Source organism: Anomaloglossus baeobatrachus, chromosome 8 (genome assembly GCF_048569485.1).
Source record: "Anomaloglossus baeobatrachus isolate aAnoBae1 chromosome 8, aAnoBae1.hap1, whole genome shotgun sequence".
Taxonomy (NCBI): domain Eukaryota; kingdom Metazoa; phylum Chordata; class Amphibia; order Anura; family Aromobatidae; genus Anomaloglossus; species Anomaloglossus baeobatrachus.
Window position 1 is genome coordinate 189,956,200 of NC_134360.1, and position 26,475 is coordinate 189,982,674.

Consider the following 26,475-nt stretch of genomic DNA (forward strand, 5'->3'; position numbering starts at 1 on the left):
CACAAAATGGCGGCTGTAGCTGAGAGACAAAAGAGCCAGCGATGCTAGGATAGGACACATTACAAACAGCACTATGGAGAGACCCCTCTTTAAAAGGCATTATACACACACAGATAAAAGCCAGCAACTTTTTTAACTCACATAATAAATATTAACATATATCTAACAGCAAGAACATTAATCAAAAATAAGCCCCCCCCCCCCCAAAAAAAAAGACCTACCTTTTCAAAGAAGTGTATATCAATGTAGAATCCAAGCGGAATCGCAAATACGATCTCACCGACACTCGAGAGCACTGCAGGGATACTCCAGGTGCAGCTGCTGCTTCGATCCGAAAAACACACCAACAAAGCGACCGGGTACAATGGACGAAGGAATCAGGGTGGAGTCGCAGGTTCTATCTCAAAGCAAAGCGCAAAAGAAGTGACAAAGGGTGGCGCGATCCAAAATTTAACCGCTAGATATGCCCCCTGCATGCCCAATCAGAACGCAGTATTGGACACCAATCAAAGCGGAGGGTGTGGAAAAGGCGACGCCCGCCCGGCCGCCCAATCAGAACGCAGTATTGGCCGCCAATGAAAGCGGAGGGGGGTATGGAAAAGGCGACGCAAATGCACGCCTACGTGACTCACTGCACTTTACTACGCCCCTAATGGGATTGGAATCGTTAACATAGTTGCTGTGTGACAGGGTCCCAGCGATTTGAAAGATCGTTATACGGGACGCATGCTCGTTCATAAACTCGTTATGTGTGACACCCAACATGCGATTTCAACAACGACTCATAAACGATCCAGAAAGTGTGACGTAGTTGCGATCTCGTTCACGATCTCGTTATGTGTGACTGGACCTTTACTCTTTGAATGTGCAAAGATCATGACAACCATCCCCTTCCCACATTCCCCCAAAAATAGTGATGCATTTCCTTTATTCTACTATCATACAGGATATGACTCATTATCTATAGTCCCTCCTGATAGGCTGTGTTGTGCCATGTGATATGCAATGTATTATGAGACATACCGCCACATCATGTGCTTTTGTTTATTCATGTTCTTCCTGTTACATGCCAGCAAAAAAATTTAATTGCTTTGCAGAAAGGAAATTGTAAGTATTTCAATTCACCAACTTCAATGAATATCCCATAATTCAGCTCAATTCATTACTACAGTACAATTGCTACTAGTGGCAAGTAAGTATGGCACAAATAGCCACACTCCAGACATGAGATGGTGGAAAAAACGTGTTATTTATTCACCAATGTGTGCGCGACATTTTGACTCTTTAAATAGTCAGTCTTTTTCAAGCCAGGAATACTTAGGGGCACTTTGCACACTACGACATTGCAGGTGTGATGTCGGTGGGGTCAAATCGAAAGTGATGCACATCCGGCGTCGCTGTCGGCATCGGAGTATGTGAATCGTTTTTACTACAATTAACGAGCGCAAAAGCGTCGAAATCGTATGATCGGTGTACCATCGGTCATTTCCATAATTTCGGAAGGACCGATGTTACGATGTTGTTCCTCGTTCCTGCGGCAGCACACATTGCTGTGTATGAAGTCGCAGGAGCGAGAAACGTCACCTTACCTGCGTCACGGCTGCAATGAGGAAGGAAGGAGGTGAGCGGGATGTTTGCGTCACGTTCATCTCCGCCCCCCTGCTTCTATTGGCCGCCTGCCGTGTGACGTTGCTGTGATGCCGCACGACCCGCCCCCTTAGGAAGGAGGCAGTTCGCCAGCCAGAGCGACGTCGCAGGGCAGGTAAGTGCATGTGAAGCCACCGTAGCGATAATGTTCACTACGGCAGCTATCAGCTGCGACGGGGGCGGGGACTATCGCGCTCGGCATCGCTACAATCGGCTTGCGATATCGTAGTGGGCAAAGTACCCCTCACAGTGTATAAAGAAGGCATATAAAGGTTACACGTTATAATCAGTATTTAGTCAATATAGATATCATAAAACAATAGTGCATATGTATGTGATTCAATAACATCAATCTTCTCACGTCATAATACATATAACAAAAATTAATGTATGATCTGGGCCAGCTCAAGCGACTTGTGCACATAATAATAAAAAAAAACCCTAAAGGGATTGGCTACTAATTTTGATGGACTACTCTTAGGATAGGCCATCAATATCTGATAGGTGGAGTTGAAAAATCTAGCACCCCCACCAATTAGTTGTTACCGGTGGCGCCCAGAGGTTCTCAAATGCTGACAAAACACAAAACATAGCAGCTGAATTGTTTCTTTAATGATCAGATCTAGATGGCCTATACTAAAGGGTACTTTACACGCTGCGATCTCGCTAGCGAGATCGCTAGCATGCGTACCCGCCCCAGTCGGTTGTGCGACACGGGCAAATCGCTTACCCCCGTCACATGGACTTACCTGCCCTGCAACATCACTCTGGCCGGCAAATCGCCTCCTTTCTAAGGCGGCGGTTCGTGTGGCGTCACAACAACGTCACACGGCAGGCGTCCAATAGAATAACGTCCCGCCCACCTCCTTCCTTCCGCATTGCCGGTGGAGGCAGGTAAGGAGATGTTCGTCGCTCCTGCGGTGTCACACACAGCGATGTGTGGTGCCACAGGAGCGACGAACAACATCGTAACGGCAGTAGCAACGATATTAAGGAAATGAGCGACATGTCAACGAGCAACGATTTTTCACGTTTTTGTGCTCGTTGATCGTCTCTCATTGGTGTCACATGCTGCGATGTCGGTAACAGCGCCGGATTTGCGTCACTACCGACGTGAACCCGATGATATATCGTTACCGATATCGCAGCGTGTAAAGGCTGCTTAAGAATAGTCCATCAATTAAAAAGTAGTGTCAGACCTCTTTTATTGCATAGTAATGATTTTGTGATAACACTTGAGTTATAATTAAAAACTGCCCACCTACCTGTTGACGTTGACAAACACACATAGCATGGCATTAATAAGACAGCCTTAGGCTCAGCTATGATGTAATGACCCCCGCAATTAAAGTAACATTACAAGATTTTACATAATTCTCTCGGATAGGCTATCATATATGATCAGTTGGGACAAACATCAATTACCAAAATAAGAGCCCACTCATTCCCCGTCTCTTTTACTAGAGTACCACCATCCATGTGTCTGCAGTTAACAGGGCTAGTCTAAAGTTTGAAAGTTATTTATATCCCTTGGAAAGGAAAAAAAAAAGTTCTGATTGCTGGGGGCCTGATGTTTGGGACCCCACCAATCCTGGGGATTGGGCCTCTGAATGTAAATAGAGCAGAGGTTGATGATGTGCACTGCCGCTCAATTCTTTTTAAAAATATTTGCTTAGGAATTGCCAGGACAAAGAAAATATGGAGACATGAGATCAAAAATAACAGTTTTCCTACTAATTACTTACAATTTATTTATAAAAAAACATTAAATATTGTTTTCCATAATGTAGCCAACTACATCAGTTTGTTTAATCAATGTGAAATCAGTTCATATTAATACATAATATTTGAATTATGTATTGTGGTTAGATTATGTTTACATTTATGTCAAAAGATATTCCTGGATTGTATGTTAAAAATTTAAATACATCAATCTTTTTAGTGTATCATTGAGCTGTTTGTTTATATGAAATTATAGTTAGGAGTAGAGATGAGTGGACCCGTGGAAGTTCGGTTCATCAGGTGCAGCCAGACTTTTGGAAAAGTTTGAGTTTGGACCTGGACTTGACCAGAACCCCAATGGAAGTCACTAATTGGGCAGTTCGTGTCTCCGCCCACATGCAGACAGCAATAAACAGAACACTTCTGGGAGCGGCTGGGCCAGGTTTTCCTATTTTTTGGGGGGCGCACACTACATATGATCATGCTATTGTTGTCCTAAGTGCAAACCAATCAAACATTGCACTAGGCTGAGCACCAAGCATACATAAGCAAAGCAAAGCTTACATGAGTGGATTGCATATGTAAAGCACCCGATATCCAAACTCAAACTGATTTATTTTTTTACATTTTGTGTTCGGTACAAACACCGAACCTTGGGTTCGCTCTTCTCTACTTAGGAGAGAGAGGGGAGCCAGCACGATCTGAAAATGGCATGCATCATATAAAAAGTGCAAATTCACAGATTTATTCCATTTATTCTACTTAGGAGCAAATGATTCAAAGAGCTCATATAGACATCAGTGCCAATCGATCCGATGTAGAAGTGCATTGAACCGACTGTTTGTGGCTCTCCTAATTCGAGTGTCACTGCCTCAAAGAAATATATGAAGCTGTTGTGCTCCAGTTGAGAGACCTACGACCAGTTGTGTATTTCAGTCCAAGATCAGGTCAATTTGCATGGACATCTGCATGAGCCATAAGGAGTTTATTGAGTAGGGCCAAAGCCCATAGTGGTGATATTTAGAGATGAGCATACCCAAACAGAAAAGTTTGGTGTTCATACCGAACATGGAGTTTGCAAAATAATTAGTGTTTGAGTTCGGAGTTCAGGTGCTTGTCATATGTAAAAATAGCAACAAAAAGCTTGTCATATGCTAAACACTTGATCGAGCATCAGTGTGCTCAAGCATGCTCGGTGCTTGGCCCACTGTGAGCCAGATGTAGTGTCTGAATGGCTCGCACTGGGGGTAAAAGCAACATTATCAGATGTAGTAAGGAGAAAAAAAATGAAAAAACCCTGCTCACCCTTACCCGGAAATGCTCTGTTTATGGCTTACTGTTTGTGGGTCAAGAACCAAACTACCCAATCAATGACTTCCAATGGGGGTCAGGGCGAGTCTAGGCCCCAAACTTTATCTTTATCTAAAGGCTGGCTGAACCCGCCGAACCCAAACTTCAAAGAATCCGCTCATCTCATGACTTTGACTAATCCATTGACACACAACTGAATGGGAGATCACATCGTCAGACCAATCAGCTGTCAGCTTAAAAACGACCACTAAATGATGTAAATGCTGGAACCGGTAATGATTCCAAAGCAGTTCTTCAGATTAATTCACGAAGAGAAAATCCAGAAGATATTTTCTAATGGTGTAGAATATATTTAATAAAACATTCTAAAAAGATTTGTGCAAAAAGGACAGTTTTGACAACAGAATCTGCATTTTAACTGTTCAAATGGTGTTTTTCATATACAAACAATAATTGGTTTTGGCAAAGCTTTACTGCCATAAAAGAAACATATTCAGTATGGTAAATATAAAACATAAAATATTGATTTTGTTTTTTTATATAAAAAAAAATAAAAAAAATATATATATATATATATATATATATATATATATTAAACTGCATAAGAATTAATGTTTCTTCTACTTTAAAAAAATAATTCAAATTCAATTATTCACTGCTTGTTGAGCCAGGGGCTTGTAAATATTACATTTCAGTCAGTTGTTATTGGCACTTTTCTGCCATTTGCAAGAAGTGACCGGTTTACTTAGGTATATTGACAGCTCTACTGTAAAATTTGCAAGCATTAAAGGTCAAAAACAGGCAGTTTCTCTTCTGTCTACTTGAGCCCAAAAGAGAATAAATCTCAGAACAGAATCACTTCTCTGACAATAATTTATGAATTATGCACCAACCCTGTTTGAATTGAGAAAGGCTTTCATATACTTTCCATTAGCTCAGATTAAGTTTTCATATAGATGCTAGGAAACATGCTAGCAATATCCTTAACTCATTTTTATGAAAATTTTATCAGTGCATTTTTTTCTGTTCTACACTCCAATTGGGATGTCTCAGAATCTAAAGGCTCGGCTCTGGACATGAACTCCTCTCAACCTAGCTGGCTGCTGCTCTAAAGGCTTCAATATTTTATAGGCTCCGGCTAACTCAGCCGTGAGATTCTAGCTGCCGAGATTTAACTCTAATGTAAAATCATGAACGGATGAAATCTGGGATGTCATAAGTAATACATCTACAAGGACAGGATGCAGTTACCATTTTAAAAGGGTTTTAAAATGAAAACAGAATCTTCTGCTACCCTCTTTGTATCCCAAAATGAAAAGCCTTGGAGCTATTGAACCAACGTATAAGCAGCTTTTCAAGACTGTTTCTGTTTCAATTGATGTCTAATTGTTATGTTTGGTTTTTTTATCATTTTTTTTTTATCCACATCTATTGTTCAAACAAATTTCGAAAATGCTTTTTCGAGAAATGGCTTAATTTTTAGAAGCCAAATCTAAAAACATTTGGAAAATCTGTCTATTGAGCTTGAGTGTTCTAACGCATTGTTCCTGACTTCATATATGATCGGACTGATGGACATCTTAACTGCAAGCTATCGCTATTTCCCTCGAGTCATATGGGGGCTACTAAAGCAGAACAGCTCTATAATGGCCCAAGTAACAATGCGGTTTTGTGTAAAAGAATCCAGGGGGAAGTGCTGCAAGGTGCAGTGGTCAGTGAAAAATAAGGCTTAGAGCATGTTTTCCTATTTCATTACAGACGTTACTTCCACCTGAAGGATTTTCATGACAAAAGGCAAGCTTTTCCATTAGACATTTACAGGTTGTATATTGAGCAAGCGTATTTATTTAGGAAATGAATGCGGGTTATTAACACATTTTGAATACAAATAGCAACTGGGATTTGATAGTCTATGTAATGGACGCCTCAATGAATATAATCCTTCACACGAGATAATTAACCGTCATGTCATAAAATTAAAATAAAGATAAGGACCTTGAGCCTGGAACGTGAGATCAGAATACAAATCAGAGAAATTGATTTTAATCCATGAAACATTAAATAATGTATAAAAGGTGATGAAGTGAAAAAAAACAGAAAGTAATATATAAAGAGGTTATTCTGAACAGCAAGCAATGGAGCCTGTTCTTTATGAACATTAATATTGATCATTTACAGTATTTCATGGTGAAGTCTCCATTTAGAACCATTAAAATATTTCGCCTCATTTTTACACTGGTTGAAAAGTTATACAAAACCCTAAACCGCTTTCAAATTGCATTATTACCTATGTTCAGTGGTCCCACCGGAGTTTCCGTCTGAATCCCTTACAAAACGAGTTTTGGACGTATGCACCGTTGGGGACATTGACTATAATGGAGCAGACGGAGTCAGCGTGTGCTCTGTCTTGCACGATTTGCAAGGTGCCGCCCCTGCAGCGTTGGCTTAAAGCTGTCCGGGCCCCACTCCCTACTTGTTAGTAGTGGATCTGCACTCTCAAGGGCTGACGCTTGGGATTTCTGTGCGCTGCGTGGGTTGGAAAGCCCTATCCCCCTCGTTGCGCTAGTGCCCCTGATCTCTGAACTTCATGGGGACAGTCCATAAAGTCACTATCCTCCACAGGTTAATTGCCGGGTTGCCTGAAGCTACTCTCACACCTAGGGTCCTGTACCCCGCCGTAATTTCGGTCCCGGACCGGTTATTAGACTCGAGCTGCTGACCATCCTCCAAGACCGGGTCTAGGCACCCAGCCTCAATACCCTGCGACCAGGTCTCCGACTCCTCCGGGCCCAGACCACCATCTGCGACCCAACCTGTCACAAATAGGCAGCCACCCCTCCCTCGGCTCCTCACTTCTCGATGGCTAACACTACTCTGTCTCCTTCCCTCCCACCAGTCTGCCTGACCCCTAGGTGGGCATCCTTATTCCAGCTAGGCAGCCCACTGGTGTGCCTGACAGGGTGTGGTGTGAGGTGTGGTTGGAATTTTGACGATGATGGAGGCAGTACCATAGGTTGGGAACCCAGAACCATGGGGGGTTGAGCCCTCTACTAAAGAGCAGAGAGTGCAGTACCCTGTGACACCCTGACTAGTCTAGGGGCGTCACACAAGCAGACACCCAAACATAGTAAACTATGTCTGGGTATCCGGCTGCAGAAAGCATATACACCTGAAAATGGTGCAAGAGAGAACACATGCTGACTCTGTCTGCTGCATTATAGTCAATGGCTCTGTTGGCGCATGCGTCAAAAACTCGTTTTGCGGGAGGTGGGGGCAGACGTAGGCAATAATGCAATGTGAAAACGGACTAACACTAGAAATTGGAAGTCATTAGCCCGAAAGTGTATGACAGGAGCCATTGTACTCTGTAGTAAATCTTTTGCATCCAATGGTACTATTTTAGAAACCAAGCGGGAGATTACTATATCAAGTACCAGCAAGGTGAGCCCCCATGCAGTTTGCATTAAAGATGTATACAGTAATCATTATGATGGGGACATCATCGAATAGGGCCTATAAGAACCAGATAAAATACATATGTATTTGTCATTACCATAAAACAAGGTCAGGAGCTGACTGTGGAACTCATCATGAACTTTTGACATCAAATTTTAGAGTCAAGCTGTACAAACAAGCTAGACTACAGGTCGTTTCCAACTTTGATTGGACCAACATACCTGAGGTTTTTTGGATCAGCCTGTACAACCGATTTACATCACTGAACACAGATGAAAGAAAGAGTGAGGAATTATGTACACATATGGATGCTACTATTACTATGAATTAATACCTAAAGATCAAGGAGATTCACCAAAAGCTTCAAACAAGAGTGGGTATGTTGAAAGACGCCAATGGGAACAAACGAACTGAGCCATAACATATCAAATAAAGATGGAAAGAGTATATGTAGCATCTCTACAAGAATGACTCAGGATACAGTGAAAAAATGAGATTGGAAATGTTAGAGAGATTACCGTCCTGAACGACAAAGTCGTTACTGCAATAAAGCTTCTGTTAAACAACAGAGTGTCGGAATGTGATAATATTCCTATAAAGCTAAAAAAGTTATCTGAAGCAGCAGCCGATGTCATCACATGCCTGTGTCAGTGGATAACTAGGAAGTGCCCCAAATACTGGACGTGATTGGTGTTTATTCCTATTCCAAAGAAGGGAGATGCTCTGAAAAGTATTATGCAATAAATTAAAAAGACAGCAAATAATAATTGAGTTCTTATATAATCTTCTGGTTGTGTTAAAGCTGCAAGTTCTTATCTGCAGCTCAAGATAATTACCTCTCTCAATTGGTAGTTGAATCAACTAGGAAAGATAATTTTCTGGATCTGGTCCTGTCAAATAGACACAATTTCAGATTTACAGGTTCGGGAGCATTTTGGGCAGCAGCGACTATAATATGGTGAGTTTCAATGTGATATTCAAAAAAAACATTTCAAAGAGGAGATGCAAAAAACTTTGGTAAAGCTGATTTCAACAAATTAAGAGAAGAACTTCATCATGTAGAATGATACCATGTCATGATAACTGGGGATACCAAACACAAATGGGGCATGCTAAGGATATACTATTGGAATCCTGTAGAAAAATTATACCCTCTTGTATTAAAATGTCAAGCAATAAAAAGAAACCACTATAGATACATAAGACATTACAAGTATAATAAGATAAAAACAAAGGGCATTCAAATTTTTGAAGGACATGGATACCAAGATAGCATTTCAGGAGTATAAAGATCTCAATATTAAATGTTAAAAAAAAATCAAGCAAGTGAATACATCAATGTCAAAAAGAAACAACACATAGTATCAGCCCCTTAAACAATCAGAAAAACAGGATAATTATAGAGGGCAAAGAAAAGGCTGAGATATTAAACAGTCACTTATCATCTGTATTCACCAATGACCTGACTGTTCCAGGGATCATTCAATGAGGAAAAAAAATCAAAGTTTGCCATTTGATATAACTAATTTAACATGTAAAGCAGTAGGCCTTCATCTGAGCAAATTAAAAATTGACAAATCCCTCAGGCCACATGGCATTCATCCACAAATATTGAGAGAATTGAGCTCAGTAATTGACAGATGGTTGTATTTCATCTTCTTAGACTGTCTTTTAATAGGGTTGGTGCCATAGGATTGGAGGATGGCTGATGTGATACCGATAATTAAAAAGGTAAGAAGGTGGATCCAAGCAACTAACATCAGGTAAGTCTGACATCAGTAGTATGCAAAGTTTTTGAGGGCATTATAAGGTATGACATGCAGAAATATATTGCTAAGAATAATATAATAATGGACAACCAGTATGGAATCATGAAAGATAAGACGTGTCTAACCAACATGTTGAGTTTCTATGAGTTAGGATGTAAGTGCAAATCGGGATATTGGCAATGCAGCTGATGTGATTCATCTGTACTTTGCAAAGACTTTTGATACTGTACCACATAATAGCCCTATACTGAAACTCAGAAACAGAAACTAAAGGAAAAAAAGTCATCGTAAATGGTACATTCTCTAAATGTGCTATAGTCAGCAGTTGTAACGCCTGCCTGGATCCACAGACTCAGATGGGCTGTAACGGGGAGGCTAGAGGGAAGCCACTCACCAAGTAGGACCCCCAGAACCCTGAAACCTTTTAACCCCTATATAGGGATTTGGAATTACACAGGGAACTGGAGATCACTACCTGTGGAAAGCTGCAGTCCGATGAGAGTAGTCGTCAGGCATGGTCAAACCAGGAATAGCAGAACAGGGACAGAATCGGCAGGCAGTGACGTAGTCAGCAAACGTAGCAGAGGTCAGATCCGGGTCGGGCAGCAAGGTACAAAAACAGTAGGCAGAAGGGTAGTCAAAAACACGCAGAAGTCAACACACAGGAATCACCAACAGAATAGGATGTAACAGGAGCCAGGAAAATCAGAACTATATCTGGCAGTAATCATGTGACAGGAGGAGAAATAAGAAGGGTGTGGTGTCTTCCCATTGGCTGTAGCTGAACGCTGGCAACTTCAGCTGGAAGACACATGCCACCCACAGTCAGCCAGCGGTACTGCAGATCCCAAGCTAACCCAGCCCAGTGGATGATCGGAGCCTGCGCCCACCGGAGCTGCTGGCATCGACTTCTCTCCCATCACCAGCACCATTTACGGCAGGAACACGGCGTCGCCTGGCGATCGGAGCAGAAGTCGCTGGAGCAGACTCCGGCGGTGACGTAACAGCAGTAAGAACAACAGGGATCTGTGCTGGGACCTGATTATTTTTAATCTTTATATTAATGACCTTGTGTATGGGATTGATAGTAAAGTGTTAAGGGTGCTTTACACGCTGCGACATCGCTAGCGTTTGCTAGCGATGTTGAGCATGATAGCACCCACCCCCGTCATACGTGCAATATGTGATCGCTGTCGTAGCGAACATTATCACTATGGCAGCATCCCACGCACATACCTCTGAAGCGACGTCGCTGTGACAGCCGAACAATCAAGAGGGAGGGGCAATCGGCGTCATAGCGACGTCACTGCAGTGTCACTAAGCGGCCGGCCAATAGAAGCGGAGGGGCGGAGATGAGCGGGACATAACATCCCGCCCACCTCCTTCCTTCCGCATTGCCGGTGGATGCAGGTAAGGAGATGTTCGTCGTTCCTGCGGTGTCACACATAGCGATGTGTGATGCCGCAGAAACGAGGAACGACATCGCTAGTGCCAAAACAACGATATTTTGTTTTAGAACGACCTCTCCAAAACCAACGATTTTTACCACTTTTGGGATCGTTGGAGGTCGCTCGAACGTGTCACACGCTGCGATGTCGCTAACGGCGCTGGATGTGCGTCACAAACACTGTGACCCCGACGATATATTGTTAGCGATGTCGCAGCATGTAAAGCACCCTATAGTCTTTGCTGATGACACCAAACTATATAGGATATAAAAAACGGACTTTGGAAGTACAACATTACAAAATTCTATGGATAAGTTGTCTGAATGGGCAAACACTTGACAAATGAGATTTAATGTTGATAAATGTAAAGTAATGCACCTCAGACGGAGTAATCCTATTGCTGCCTATGCATTACATGGAAGTAGACTCAGGACTACAGAACAGAAGAAGGAAATGCAGCAGAAATAAGAATTGTGAGTGCAAACAAAATTCAAAAGTTTATTGAACAAACACATAAAAAAGTGGTGAACAGTAGACAATGACACAATGGTGAATAAAATGACAAATGGTGATAGCGCATGGGAAAAAGTACAGAAAATTATCAGGGTCTCAAAAGTTCTTATAAACACACAGCATGTATCATAATGCATATCAAGTGAAGTGCTGATGTGCACATGTATGGAGAAATGTAAACAGAGACTGGTATGAACGGGAAAACAACAGTTAAATGAATTGTACAATAATTAGTGCCAAAGTATGCATTTATGCGCTATCCTCACTCCCATGTCAAGAGAGTAAAGGGTACATATTCATGTTGAATGACATTCAGTGGTTCGGACACACATATCCCCAAGTGGAGAAGGTGAAGCCCCCAAGGAAAGGACACTCATGTACGTTTCGCAAAGGAGTTAAATCTGCTTCATCAGGGGGAGGGAGATCCTTGAGGTACCCATAAGTGCAGGTGGTTTATATAACTGCTGGGTATATTGCTTAATGCGCACTTCCTCAAATGTCACCAAAAAACAGTGCACGTACACATGGCCTTAGCTCCCCTGGCAGGCAATTGAGCCTTCAGGCCAAACAGTGCATGTGCGGGAGCAAGGATGCATCACCCTGGCTCCCACACATGCGCCCAGGCACCAAAGATGGTAAGAGAGTAAGCAGGGGGCAGGCATGTGGCCTGCGAATGTGCACAAAGGTTTGTATGCCTGTCAGTGGTAAGGAGAGTAGCATATGAGAACAAATGGGACACATAAAAACGTCTATATGATAGTAGTTACTGTAATTTGCAAAGGACTTCAACCTACTCTGAGGGATGATCACTCAAGATGCCAGGCCAGCAGCCATCAAGCTTATACAATCAAAATAACAATGGAGAAGTCTTGCACAAGATTGATCTTCCTACAGATCGTTCATTCATTAAGTTGCCATGGCTCGAGATCAAACTGAAAGTCGTTAAAAATAAAGAAAAACAAAAATCATCATAATATCAATATTAAAAGTCATATAACAGGGGCCATTCTTGGAACTATCCAGAATAAAAACTTAACAACACTGTCATGTATACTCTACTTAAAGTCATACGATTTAATGTACCTTACTAATCCCTGTCCTCATTGACACCTGACAGATCTCATCAAGCTCAGCAGTTCAAAAGAAATGTTCTGCAGCTTATGGTATTGTACCACAACTACGTGTCACAACTACTGATAGTTACAGCCTCAAAAAAATGTATCTGTTGGATAAATTTGGGTACATCCTCAATTTGCACCTACAAGGAACAAATAGTGACACTATGTAGCAAATAGAAACTTGTAAAACATGTAAAAATATGTATAAATTATATATATGTTTTTATATATATATATATATATATATATATATATATATATACTGTATATATATATATATATATATATATATATATATACAGTATATATATATATACAGTTAGGTCCAGAAATATTTGGACAGTGACACAATTTTCGCGAGTTGGGCTCTGCATGCCACCACATTGGATTTGAAATGAAACCTCTACAACAGAATTCAAGTGCAGATTGTAACATTTAATTTGAAGGTTTGAACAAAAATATCTGATAGAAATTGTAGGAATTGTACACATTTCTTTACAAACACTCCACATTTTAGGAGGTCAAAAGTAATTGGACAAATAAACCAAACCCAAACAAAATATTTTTATTTTCAATATTTTGTTGTGAATCCTTTGGAGGCAATCACTGCCTTAAGTCTGGAACCCATGGACATCACCAAACGCTGGGTTTCCTCCTTCTTAATGCTTTGCCAGGCCTTTACAGCCGCAGCCTTCAGGTCTTGCTTGTTTGTGGGTCTTTCCGTCTTAAGTCTGGATTTGAGCAAGTGAAATGCATGCTCAATAGCGTTAAGATCTGGTGATTGACTTGGCCATTGCAGAATGTTCCACTTTTTTGCACTCATGAACTCCTGGGTAGCTTTGGCTGTATGCTTGGGGTCATTGTCCATCTGTACTATGAAGCGCCGTCCGATCAACTTTGCGGCATTTGGCTGAATCTGGGCTGAAAGTATATCCCGGTACACTTCAGAATTCATCCGGCTACTCTTGTCTGCTGTTATGTCATCAATAAACACAAGTGACCCAGTGCCATTGAAAGCCATGCATGCCCATGCCATCACGTTGCCTCCACCATGTTTTACAGAGGATGTGGTGTGCCTTGGATCATGTGCCGTTCCCTTTCTTCTCCAAACTTTTTTCTTCCCATCATTCTGGTACAGGTTGATCTTTGTCTCATCTGTCCATAGAATACTTTTCCAGAACTGAGCTGGCTTCATGAGGTGTTTTTCAGCAAATTTAACTCTGGCCTGTCTATTTTTGGAATTGATGAATGGTTTGCATCTAGATGTGAACCCTTTGTATTTACTTTCATGGAGTCTTCTCTTTACTGTTGACTTAGAGACAGATACACCTACTTCACTGAGAGTGTTCTAGACTTCAGTTGATGTTGTGAACGGGTTCTTCTTCACCAAAGAAAGTATGCGGCGATCATCCACCACTGTTGTCATCCGTGGACGCCCAGGCCTTTTTGAGTTCCCAAGCTCACCAGTCAATTCCTTTTTTCTCAGAATGTATCCGACTGTTGATTTTGCTACTCCAAGCATGTCTGCTATCTCTCTGATGGATTTTTTCTTTTTTTTCAGCCTCAGGATGTTCTGCTTCACCTCAATTGAGAGTTCCTTAGACCGCATGTTGTCTGGTCACAGCAACAGCTTCCAAATGCAAAAGCACACACCTGTAATCAACCCCAGACCTTTTAACTACTTCATTGATTACAGGTTAACGAGGGAGACGCCTTCAGAGTTAATTGCAGCCCTTAGAGTCCCTTGTCCAATTACTTTTGGTCCCTTGAAAAAGAGGAGGCTATGCATTACAGAGCTATGATTCCTAAACCCTTTCTCCGATTTGGATGTGAAAACTCTCATATTGCAGCTGGGAGTGTGCACTTTCAGCCCATATTATATATCATTGTATTTCTGAACATGTTTTTGTAAACAGCTAAAATAACAAAACTTGTGTCACTGTCCAAATATTTCTGGACCTAACTGTATATTTGTGTGTGTGTGTGTGTGTGTGATGATGGGAGCCAGAAAGTATATAGTCAGGCAGAACACCAAAGAAGTGATAGGCAATGTATAGTATTCAGTTGGGTTGTTTTTTATGCTATTCTAAAGCTTTTGGCACACAATTTCAAAGGGTGATCCCTCTAGTATCCTAGCCCAGGATGTGGAGTGTTCAATTATACCGTTTTGAAGTTGTCTATATCAAGCATAGGTGTTAAAAATCACACACCAATATTCCAAAGTATAGAGACATACAATAAAAATAAGCCGCTAATTACAAGGTTTGATTGGATTTATCCCAGATATAATGTATGCTATGGCCAGATATATACTGTCGTCTTAACATTTTTATTACGGCATGACCCAACTGGTATATTGCTTCTGTCGCGGGCGGGAAAGGACGCCACTGCAATGCGCTCGCTAACGCTCGGGTCCGGTGCTGCTGCGATGGCTGCTCGGTGGCTCGAGCGGTGGGCCGGATCCGGGGACTCGAGCGGCGCTCCTCGCCCGTGAGTGAAAGGGGGTAGTTTGCTTTGGGGATTTGGTCCGTGACGCCACCCACGGGTTGTAGTGAGGTTGGGCACCACCGCTGATGGTGACGGGGATCCCGGGAGCAATGGCAGGGAGCAGCTGGGATGTTGTTTTCCCCCTCCGTGGGTATGGGTTGGTGGTCCCGGGGCCCGGTGAGGTGACAGGGAGGCAGGGTTGGATGGGTGCAGGGGTGCCTGGACTGCGCAGCGCTGTGACGGACGGCACGGTAGTACTCACTCAGCCACAAAGGTACGCAAAGTCACTGGTAAACCAAACGGCTGGATGGACGGATCCTGCAGCCGGCTGCTGTGGCTTCTCCTGGACGGTTAGTGGTGGCTGCCTTTCCCTGCACCTTTGTGTATGTTCGGTCCCGTTGCTTCCCACCGGTAACCCGCTCCCCAGCGTATATATGTGCTTGAGGAGCCCTTTTGCCCGCAGGCTCTGGCCCTTGGAACTCTAGCTGTGGCGGTAGCTGTATTTCCTCTTTCTGGTTGGACGGTTGCCTTCAATCGGGTCTTGGCTGTTAGGAAACCCCTAGGGTTCCGGTCACTGACGGATTTGACCTCTAATGGCGACTCCAAGCCTGGTTGGGGTCCATAGGTCCTGCCTGTGTGTGCTGGCTTCACTTCGCTCCCCGGTTTGGTAGCGGCGGGCCACCGCCCCTCCCCAGTCCTACGGTTCCGCGTTGATCTGCCTCTCCTGCAGACGGCCACCACCGTCTGCCAACCTTGCTCTTGGTGACCGGGCCACACACCCGGACACGGTCAGTCTGCTCCTCTACTACCTCTTCACTCTTCTCTTCCACTTCCCACTTTCTACTCTGACTTCCTTCTCCCGCCTCCAGGACTGTGAACTCCTCAGTGGGTGGGGCCAACCGCCTGGCTCCACCCCACCTGGTGTGGACATCAGCCCCTGGAGGGAGGCAACAAGGATTTTGTGTCTGGCTGATGTCCCTGTCTCAGGGTGGGGGTGTGTGTTGTAGTACCTGTGATGACCTGGCTAGTCCAGGGCGCCACACTTCATAATTGAGAAATCCACAAAAAAGTGCTGTAAAGGGGATTTGTAAGCACAAACCAAATCAAGCACTGGGCGCGCGGGCGCGTCAATCAGCTCACTGCCCCGTGCTGCAGCGTCCAATGCTACAGACGACACACGCCGCGGAGGAGGACGCGACTGAAGCTGGAGCCAGACAGAAGAGGATAATCACCAGAGCAGGGCAGTCGGCAGCGGAGCAGGTACGCGCTAAGGCAGAGCCTAGAATGTATGGGCACCTTACAGGTTAGTTGGTGATTGTTGCGATGCCTTTTTCCACTATAATCATGCAAGGAGGGCCCTGAACCCGCCCCTTCTTGTCGCTAAAGCTACAGACAGAGCATGAGGGGGAGGGGAAGACTAATGCTACGGGGGGAGGTAAATAAGCTAATACTGGAGGTGGGATGTAGAGAGGTTGACACTGAAGGAGGCTGAGGAGAAAGAGGTTGATGCTGGGGGAGGCTGAGGAGAGAGAGGCTGATGCTGGGGGAGGCTGAGGAGAGAGAGGCTGATGCTGGGGGAGGTTGAGGAGAGAGAGGCTGATGCTGGGGGAGGCTGAGGAGAGAAAGGCTGATGCTGGGGGAGGCTGAGGAGAGAGAGGCTGATGCTGGGGGAGGCTGAGGAGAGAGAGGCTGATGCTGGAGGAGGCTGAGGAGAGAGAGGCTGACGCTGGGGGAGGCTGAGGAGAGAGAGGCTGACGCTGGGGGAGGCTGAGGAGAGAGAGGCTGACGCTGGGGGAGGCTGAGGAGAGAGAGGCTGACGCTGGGGGAGCCTGAGGAGAGAGAGGCTGACGCTGGGGGAGGCTGAGGAGAGAGAGGCAAATGCTGGGGGAGGCTGAGGAGAGAGAGGCTGATGCTGGGGGAGGCTGAGGAGAGAGAGGCTGATGCTGGGGGAGGCTGAGGAGAGAGCGGCTGATGCTGGGGGAGGCTGAGGAGAGAGAGGCTGATGCTGGGGGAGGCTGAGGAGAGAGAGGCTGATGCTGGGGGAGGCTGAGGAGAGAGAGGCTGACGCTGGGGGAGGCTGAGGAGAGAGAGGCTGACGCTGGGGGAGGCTGAGGAGAGAGAGGCTAACGCTGGGGGAGGCTGAGGAGAGAGAGGCTGACACTGGAGGAGGCTGAGGAGAGAGAGGCTGATGCTGGGGAGGCTGAGGAGAGAGAGGCTGATGCTGGGGGAGGCTGAGGAGAGAGAGGCTGATGCTGGGGGAGACTGAGGACAGAGAGGCTGATGCTGGGGGAGGCTGAGGAGAGAGAGGCTGATGCTGGGGGAGGCTGAGGAGAGAGAGGCTGATGCTGGGGGAGGCTGAGGAGAGAGAGGCTGATGCTGGGGGAGGCTGAGGAGAGAGAGGCTGACGCTGGGGAGGCTGAGGAGAGAGAGGCTGACGCTGGGGGAGGCTGAGGAGAGAGAGGCTGATGCTGGGGGAGGCTGAGGAGAGAGAGGCTGATGCTGGGGGATGCTGAGGAGAGAGAGGCTGATGCTGGGGGAGGCTGAGGAGAGAGAGGCTGATGCTGGGGGAGGCTGAGGAGAGAGAGGCTGATGCTGGGGGAGGCTGAGGAGAGAGAGGCTGATGCTGGGGGAGGCTGAATAGAGAGAGGCTGACGCTGGGGGAGGCTGAGGAGAGAGAGGCTGACGCTGGGGGAGGCTGAGGAGAGAGAGGCTAACGCTGGGGGAGGCTGAGGAGAGAGAGGCTGACGCTGGGGGAGGCTGAGGAGAGAGAGGCTGATGCTGGGGAGGCTGAGGAGAGAGAGGCTGATTCTGGGGGAGGCTGAGGAGAGAGAGGCTGATGCTGGGGGAGGCTGAGGAGAGAGAGGCTGATGCTGGGGGAGGCTGAGGAGAGAGAGGCTGATGCTGGGGGAGGCTGAGGAGAGAGAGGCTGATGCTGGGGGAGGCTGAGGAGAGAGAGGCTCATGCTGCGGGAGGCTGAGGAGAGAGAGGCTGATACTGTGGGAGGCTGGGGGGAGAGAGGCTGATGCTGGGGGAGGCTGGGGGGAGAGAGGCTGATGCTGGGGGAGGCTGGGGGAGAGAGGCTGATGCTGGGGGAGGCTGAGGGGAGAGAGGCTGATGCTGGGGGAGGCTGCGGGGAGAGAGGCTGATGCTGAGGAGGCTGGGGGGAGAGAGGCTGATGCTGGGGGAGGCTGGGGGGAGAGAGGCTGATGCTGGGGGAGGCTGGGGGGAGTGAGGCTGATGCTGGGGGAGGCTGGGGGGAGAGAGGCTGATGCTGGGGGAGGCTGGGGGGAGAGAGGCTGATGCTGAGGGAGGCTGGGGGGAGGGAGGCTGAGGCTGGGGGGAAGGAGGCTTGGGGGAAGGAGGCTGAGGCTGGGGGGAGGGAGGCTGAGGCTGGGGGGAGGGAAGCTGAGGCTGGGGGGAAGGAGGCTGAGGCTGGGGGGAAGGAGGCTGGGGGGAAGGAGGCTGAGGCTGGGGGGAGAGAGGCTGAGGCTGGGGGGAGGGAGGCTGAGGCTGGGGGGAGAGAGGCTGGGGGGAAGGAGGCTGAGGCTGGGGGGAGAGAGGCTGGAATAAGGCTGAGGCTGGGGGGAGAGGCTGGGGGGAAGGAGGCTGAGGCTGGGGGGAGAGAGGCTGGGGGGGAGAGAGGCGGGATAAGGGAGCCTTTTACTGTAGAGGGGGGGTTTAAGGGGCCTATTGCTGTAGAGGGGGTTTAGGGTTTACAGAGTGAGTGCAAGGGACAGAATCTCTGGGAGAAGTAAGGACTCAGTATGGAGAGGGGGGCAATATGGAGAGCTCATTATAGAGAAGGGACAGCATGATGATTCAATATGTGGAGGGGCAGTGTGAAGACTCAGTATGGAAAGGGGGCAGCATGGGTGGGCTCGGTTCGGAGTGGAGAAATGAAGGGGACTCGATAAGAAAAATAGGATAGTGTGGGGGGTTTAGCATTAGGCGTGAGGTAGCTTGACGGTCTCAGTATGATGAGTAGGGCAGCGTGGAGGTCTCATTATGAAAGAGGCAGGCAGCTCATTATGGAGAAGGGGCAGCATGGGAGTATTGAGAGGGGAAGTGTGAGGGCTCAGTACAGACAGGGGCAGCATGAATGGGGCATTTTGAGGATAGTTTGCAGATCATGAATCATAATTAAGGCAGGTGTGGTGGGTATAATTTATAAGGGGGGACAATGTGCCATTTTTACTTATTAGTGGTCAGTGTGACATTCATAGTATACAAGGGCGGACAGTGTGGTGGTCATAGTATACAAGGGCGGACAGTGTAGTGGGAATATTTTATAGGAAAGGATAGCGTGGAAGCCATGTGCTGTAAGAGAGGCATAGTGTGGAGTAATTTTTTTTGGCTTGCAGGGAGCACAGTGAGGAGCAATATTTTTTTTCAGGGGCACAGCATGGGGCTTATTTAAAGGGAACCAATCACCAGGATTTTCCTATATAATATAAAGCCAGGGCTATACTTGCGCTATCAGGCTGATTCTATACATACCTGTAGTGGGCAGCTCGGATGTTTCGGTTTTCAAATCCAAGAAAGTGAAGGTTAAAAATTTGTTAGCTTTTTGAGTGACAGTTGCACCGCAGCAGATAATAGCGGGATGGATTATGCATAAGGTTCCCACCCCTCTGCCTGCTGTTCCTCCCTCTCTCTGGCTCTATGCTAATTTTTCTATTCACTAAGATGGCGTTGGAGTTGGCACCTGCGTATAGCGCTTATCTCCAGCACAATCTTTGTGACGCCCATGTTACCCCGTTACCAGGTTTCCAGGGGGGGGCACGATGTCCTATTCGGCAGTTAATCGCGAAGATCAGCTGATCTCCACTGCTGTTGTGACCGCATGTGCCGCCCTCTCAGCCACAAGAATATAATAACAGGGGGTAACACGGGTTAAAAGCACAGGCTGACAATGGAGGGGATGGGGGGATTAACCACTCCCTCTCCTCTGCAGCACCCGTTCTCAGCTTCACAGCTGTGACCCGATCACAAGATCGGGTCACAGTCGCATGACACTCGGCTCACGCTCGCAGCAGAGCCTGAGCCAGGAGTCATTAGCATATCGCATCCCATGCTCTTGCATCGGATGCCATACGCTCGTATGATTCCAGCCTAAAAGTCATAGTCCTGTCTCCTAAGCTATGCACTTCTAAGGGGTCTTTTGCACAAGCGGTCTTTTGCACAATCTATGGGGGTCTCAGAACTCAGACCCGCAGTAATGTGCTCAGAATTAATGGACCTAAAACATAGAAGAGTTCTCCAAAAAGTTAAGGTATTTTTGAAATGTTCAATAGTGTTACTGCCTGCACCATCAGTGCTGTGGTTTCTGTATAGTCCACAGTCTGATGATGGCCGGTAACAACTCCTGGTATCTCCTTGCCATTGTTACAGACATACAAGGAGCTGCAGTTTCATGTCAGACAATTATATGTTGGGATGGTTTTGGTTCTGGGGATATAATCTTGAATTCAAATTGGTTCTGGTGATGTAATCAAGTACCAATAGTAGTTCTGGTGATGTAGCAGTGATATGAGGTTGGTTCTGGTGATGTAGTCGTTTAGATGTAGCAATATTTAATTTATTAGACTTGATAGTAGATTATTATAGGGTCATTGTGCCAGACTAAATATATAGCTGTCTGAGTCCATACGTCAGCTAAACGAGTATTTGACTAAAGCCCCCATACACTATAGGCGTCCCATCATTCGGCTGGCAGCTATCTCCCTGACTCCCCCATACACTATAGACAGGTGTCCCATCACTCGGCTGGCAGCTGTCTCCCTGGTCCCCCATACACTATAGACAGGTGTCCCATCACTCGGCTGGCAGCTATCTCCCTGGCTCCCCCCATACACTATAGACAGGTGTCCCATCACTCGGCTGGCAGCTATCTTCCTGGCTCCCTCATACACTATAGACAGGTGTCCCACCACTCGGCTGGCAGCTATCTCCCTGGCTGTCCCATACACAGGAGCACTTACTTTAAGTGCTCGTGTTCTCTATAAGACAGACACTACTATACATCTCTGGCAGTGACTCATCTCTTAGAGAAATAAAGGATCCATGGTAGGAAATTGGACCTGTTGGGTCCTCATCTCCCTGAGAATCAGACTGTTGGCCAATCCTGTCTATCTCCGGGTTCAGCCAACTGTAGTCTGTGTACGAGCACCTTAACCCCTTAACGACCGCGGGCCGTAAAATTACGTCCTAAATGACATAATCTTACTGCCCGCGGTCCTCCGGCGGCAGCATGCCGCGATCGGCACACATCTCAGCTGATTTTCACAGCTGAGATGTGTGCCTGCTAGGCACGAGCAGAATCGTTATCTGCTCGTGCCGATTAACCCCTTATATGGCGCTGTCAATACATGACAGCGCCATTATAAGCGCAATCGCGGTAAAGTTTTTACTTACCGCCGAAACCGGAAGTCACGTGACGCGATCACGTGACTCCCGATAGTTGTCATGGTAGTACAGGGTCATGTGATGACTCCTGTACTACACATGAATTGGTTTCACTTTCGCTGTGCCCGGGGCACAGCAAAAGAGAAAGACAGCGTATCTGCTGTTTACAGCCTTCCAGCTGTGATCAGCAGATACTGCAGAGCGATCGGAATGCTGATCGCAATAGCCCCCTAGGGGGACTAGTAAAATAAAAAAAAAAAGTAAAAAAATAAGTTTTAAAAAATTAAAAAAAAACAAAAAAACCTAAAAGTTCAAATCACCCCCCATTCGCCCCATTGAAAATTAAAGGGTTAAAAAAATAAAAAATATACACACATTTGGTATCGCCGCGTTCAGAAACGCCCGATCTATCAAAATATAAAATCAATTAATCTGATCAGTAAACGGCGTAGCGGCAAAAAAATTCCAAACGCCAAAACGACGTTTTTTTGTCGCCACAACTTTTGCGCAAAATGCAATAAGAGGCGATCAAAACGTAGCATCTGCGCAAAAATGGTACCGTTAAAAACGTCAGCTCGAGACGCAAAAAATAAGCCGTCATTGAGCCTAAGATCCCGAAAAATGAGAACGCTACGGGTCACGGAATATGGCGTAAAACGTGCGCCACTTTTTTCGGACAAACTTCCGATTTTTTTTTAACCCCTTATATAAAAGTAAACCTATACATGTTTGGTGTCTACGAACTCGCACTGACCTGAGGCATCACACCCACACATCAGTTTTACCATATAGTGAACACAGTGAATAAAATATCTCAAAAACCATAGTGCTATCGCACTTTTTTTGCAATTTTTCAGCATTTGGAATTTTTTTGCCATTTTCTAGTACACAATATGGTAAAACTGATGGTTTCATTTAAAAGTACAGCTCGTTCCGCAAAAAATGAGCCCTCACATGACCATATTGACTGAAAAATAAAAAAGTTACGTCTCTCAGAAAAAGAATGGCGAAAAAAAAAAACGGAAAGCGAAAAATCGGCCGGTCGTGAAAGGGTTAACTACTGTATCTAAAGGGTATGTGAACTGTAAGGCTATGTGCGCACGTTGCATAATTTCATGCATTTACGCTGTGTATAGCACTGCAGCGTAAATGCATGCGTCCTGCGTCCCCTGCACAATCTATGAAGATTGTGCATAATCCGTGCGCACAATGCTTGTTTGAACACAGGGATTTGGATGCTAAAATTTAGACCCAAATCCGTGCGTTCAAAAAATACAGCATGTCAATTAATTTGTGCGCTTTGGATGCTGCTCCCACTCGGTTTATGGGAGAGGCAGCATCCCGAGTGCATGAAATCTGCATCTATTCTGCAGACACACTGCATCCATTACGCAGTGTTTCTGCAGCGATTTAAAGCACACATGTACTGCCAAATCGCTGCAGAATTTGCAGCATGTACACGACGCAACATGTGCTCATAGCCTAAGGGGTACTTTGCACACTATGACATCGCAAGCCGATGCTTGCGATGCCGAGCGCGAAAGCCCCCGCGAAAGCCCCCGCCCCCGTCGCAGCAGTGATATCGTGTGATAGCTGCCGTAGTGAACATTATCGCTACGGTAGCTTCACATGCAATTACCTGCCCTGCGACGTCGTGTGGCATCACAGCGACGTCACACGGCAGGCGGCCAATAGAAGCGGAGGGGCGGAGATGAGCGGGACGTAAACATCCCGCCCACCTCCGTCCTTCCGCATAGCCGGCGTGAGCCACGGTGACGCAGGTAAGGTGATGTTCCTCGCTCCTGCAGCTTCTCACACAGCGATGTGTGCTGCCGCAGGAACGAGGAACAACATCGTACCTGTCGCTGCAGCGGCATTATGGAAATGTCGGACACTACACCGATGATACGATTACGACGCTTTTGCGCTCGTTAATCATGTCATAAAGGATTTACACACTTCGACAACGACGCCGGATGTGCGTCACTTTCGATTTGACCCCCACCGACATCACACCTGCGATATCGTAGTGTTCAAAGTACCACATCCTTTGAGTTTTTCAGGCGGAGGACTGGTTAGCAAACACTACCATATTTTTTATTTTTTTAAATTGAAATTGTATTGTGCTAGTGAGAAAGTCCAGATCTTCGTTCTTTTAGCATTTAGCACTTTTTAAAGTTTGTTACAGAGTAGCTCTGCCTTACATACATGTCGTGTGCACAGACTCATAGTTTTGCGCTGTCAGTAAGGGGCGCAACCACTTAAAGTGCCTAGGGCAGCACAAAGGCCAAATACAGCCCTGTATACAGGGTATTTAACCCTATACTATTGAATATATACTTTCTAATGAGCTGCTCATAGAATATCATCCTGTGCGTTCTCTCTCTCCAGCTTTGTCTAGATATAATCACATGAGATTATGCACAACAAATTACTAATCCACACACACTAAACACCTTAATTTACTAACCATCTTTATACTCTGCCACTGGACACATGGTTATTCTCCCCTCTTTAGGAGTCCCCCAACAATCACTCTATAACATGATGATATTTTAAATGTGATTTGTATGTGATTTTTTTGTATCCAATAAACTATTTACATATTTTGAATATAGCACTCCTTGTGTGTGTATTCCTTTTACACATATTTAAAGTAATTGTATCAATGGAGTTTATTCTAAATTATTTATTCATTATATAGCGAGGGAATGACTGATAATCAGACAAATTTTACCTGCCTAAAATCTGTGTTTTTTTTATATATAGAATAAACTATAGCTGGTATGGGTAGAAGGTTTCCATCAACCTAAATAGGAGGGGAGCAGATGTGATAGGTCTCCCACACTATGTGATTAAAAGGGCAAGCAGACTAGCAGAGTTTAACTCTTGCTAGCCTGGCTATGAATCAGCACACATCAGTTTGACACTCAAGTCTACCTGTGTTGATCCCAGACATCAGAGAAACCATCAGTAGGAGTGTCAGAATCTGCAATCTGAACAGAGTCCAATGCCACCATAACAGTCAGCAAAGTTTGGGCAAAAGTTTGTGTGACAACTTGTTTTCCATCTATCTTGCCCTTTTTTGGCTCCTGTAAAGCCAGCGCTGTCAATCAAGGAAGTGGAGGGCGGAGTTAGATGGAAACCAGTTAGCTGGGAAATGCACTGTACTGCTTGTCCATGAAAAGGGTGCACTGAGTGGATGGGCTTGGTATGAACAGTCATTTTGTACTGAGATACCCCCTTTCAGCCATACATCTGATTTATATGCTTGTCTTCACCAGCTCTAAAATGTCACTTTATAACCCATTCTTAATTTTTCTTTGAGTTCCTATGAATTCTATATCCCAAATGACATCTTAATAAATTCTACATCACTGATGTATTTTTAATGGGATCATTGCTGAGCACGGTGATCCTATGGAGAACATACAAAGGACAATGTCAATTTGATTGCCAAGTGCCAGAAATCACAAAAGAGGTTTCACGCAAAAGCTGAAACAATATAAAAAATACTTTTTGGTTTAGCAGTTCAGTTGTGAAACAAGCTACTTACTTTGAGAAAGTAAAATTGCAAGAAAATAAGTAAGATCTATTACCGAACGGAGAGTAAACTACACAGATCATCTATTAGTCATAATCACAATGTAAGCATTTAATTTATTTTGGAAAGAAATAATGCACCTGGCTCCGTGAAACGGTATTTAACATTGTTAAATATGCTGGCGATGCATTTTAAATAGATGGATGTTTTCTCCGAGGATTTAGAAATAGGTACTTATTTTCTTAGTGTTTTTGCATTGTACCCACAGAGACAAAAATGCTAATTTTTTTGGCAACATTTGTATGTCTAAATAAAACACACATCTCAATTAACATGAATATAATCACCAGACATAATAATGCTGACATAATGCTGTTTATTCCAACACAGATTTTTGCTATAGCAGTCACATAGTAAGTCATAATCACAACCAGTGAGAAAGGTGTTGTACTTTATGTTTATCTGACCCTGGAGCTTCCCGGTAATTAGAGAAATTTTACACGATATAGCTACTTTATAGCCTAAGAGACTCATATTAAACAGGCTAAACATATTCATTATTGAAAAAAGGTATTAGCTAAGGCTGTAAGAATACCGGATCATGACCTTTTCATTTACACTCCTTGACAAGGTGCCACTGGGCAGAGAGGCTGGCTGTAAATCATATCATATAATCATAGATACAATCATAAAAATAGGATCAAATGTAGTTAAAATTACAGAAGGGGTCATGTATTTTTAACATGATTTATTATTTGTTTTTTTTCCTATTTCAGCCAATTTTCTATCCAGTTTTGTGCTTCTTTTGTAAAATTAGTGTATAATGTTTCAAGTAGTGATGGGCGAGCGTGTTCGCCACAGCTCGTTACTCGATGAAGCATTGGGTCCTCCGATGTGACTTGAGTGCCAAATATAATATAAGTCAATGGGAAACCTGACGATTCTCAAACTTAGATGCTGGAGGATCGATTGAGTAACGAGCTATGGTGAGAATGCTCGCCCATCACTAGTTACAAGATAGTTGAAGCAGGTTGTGTATTTTAGCCCAAAAAAAT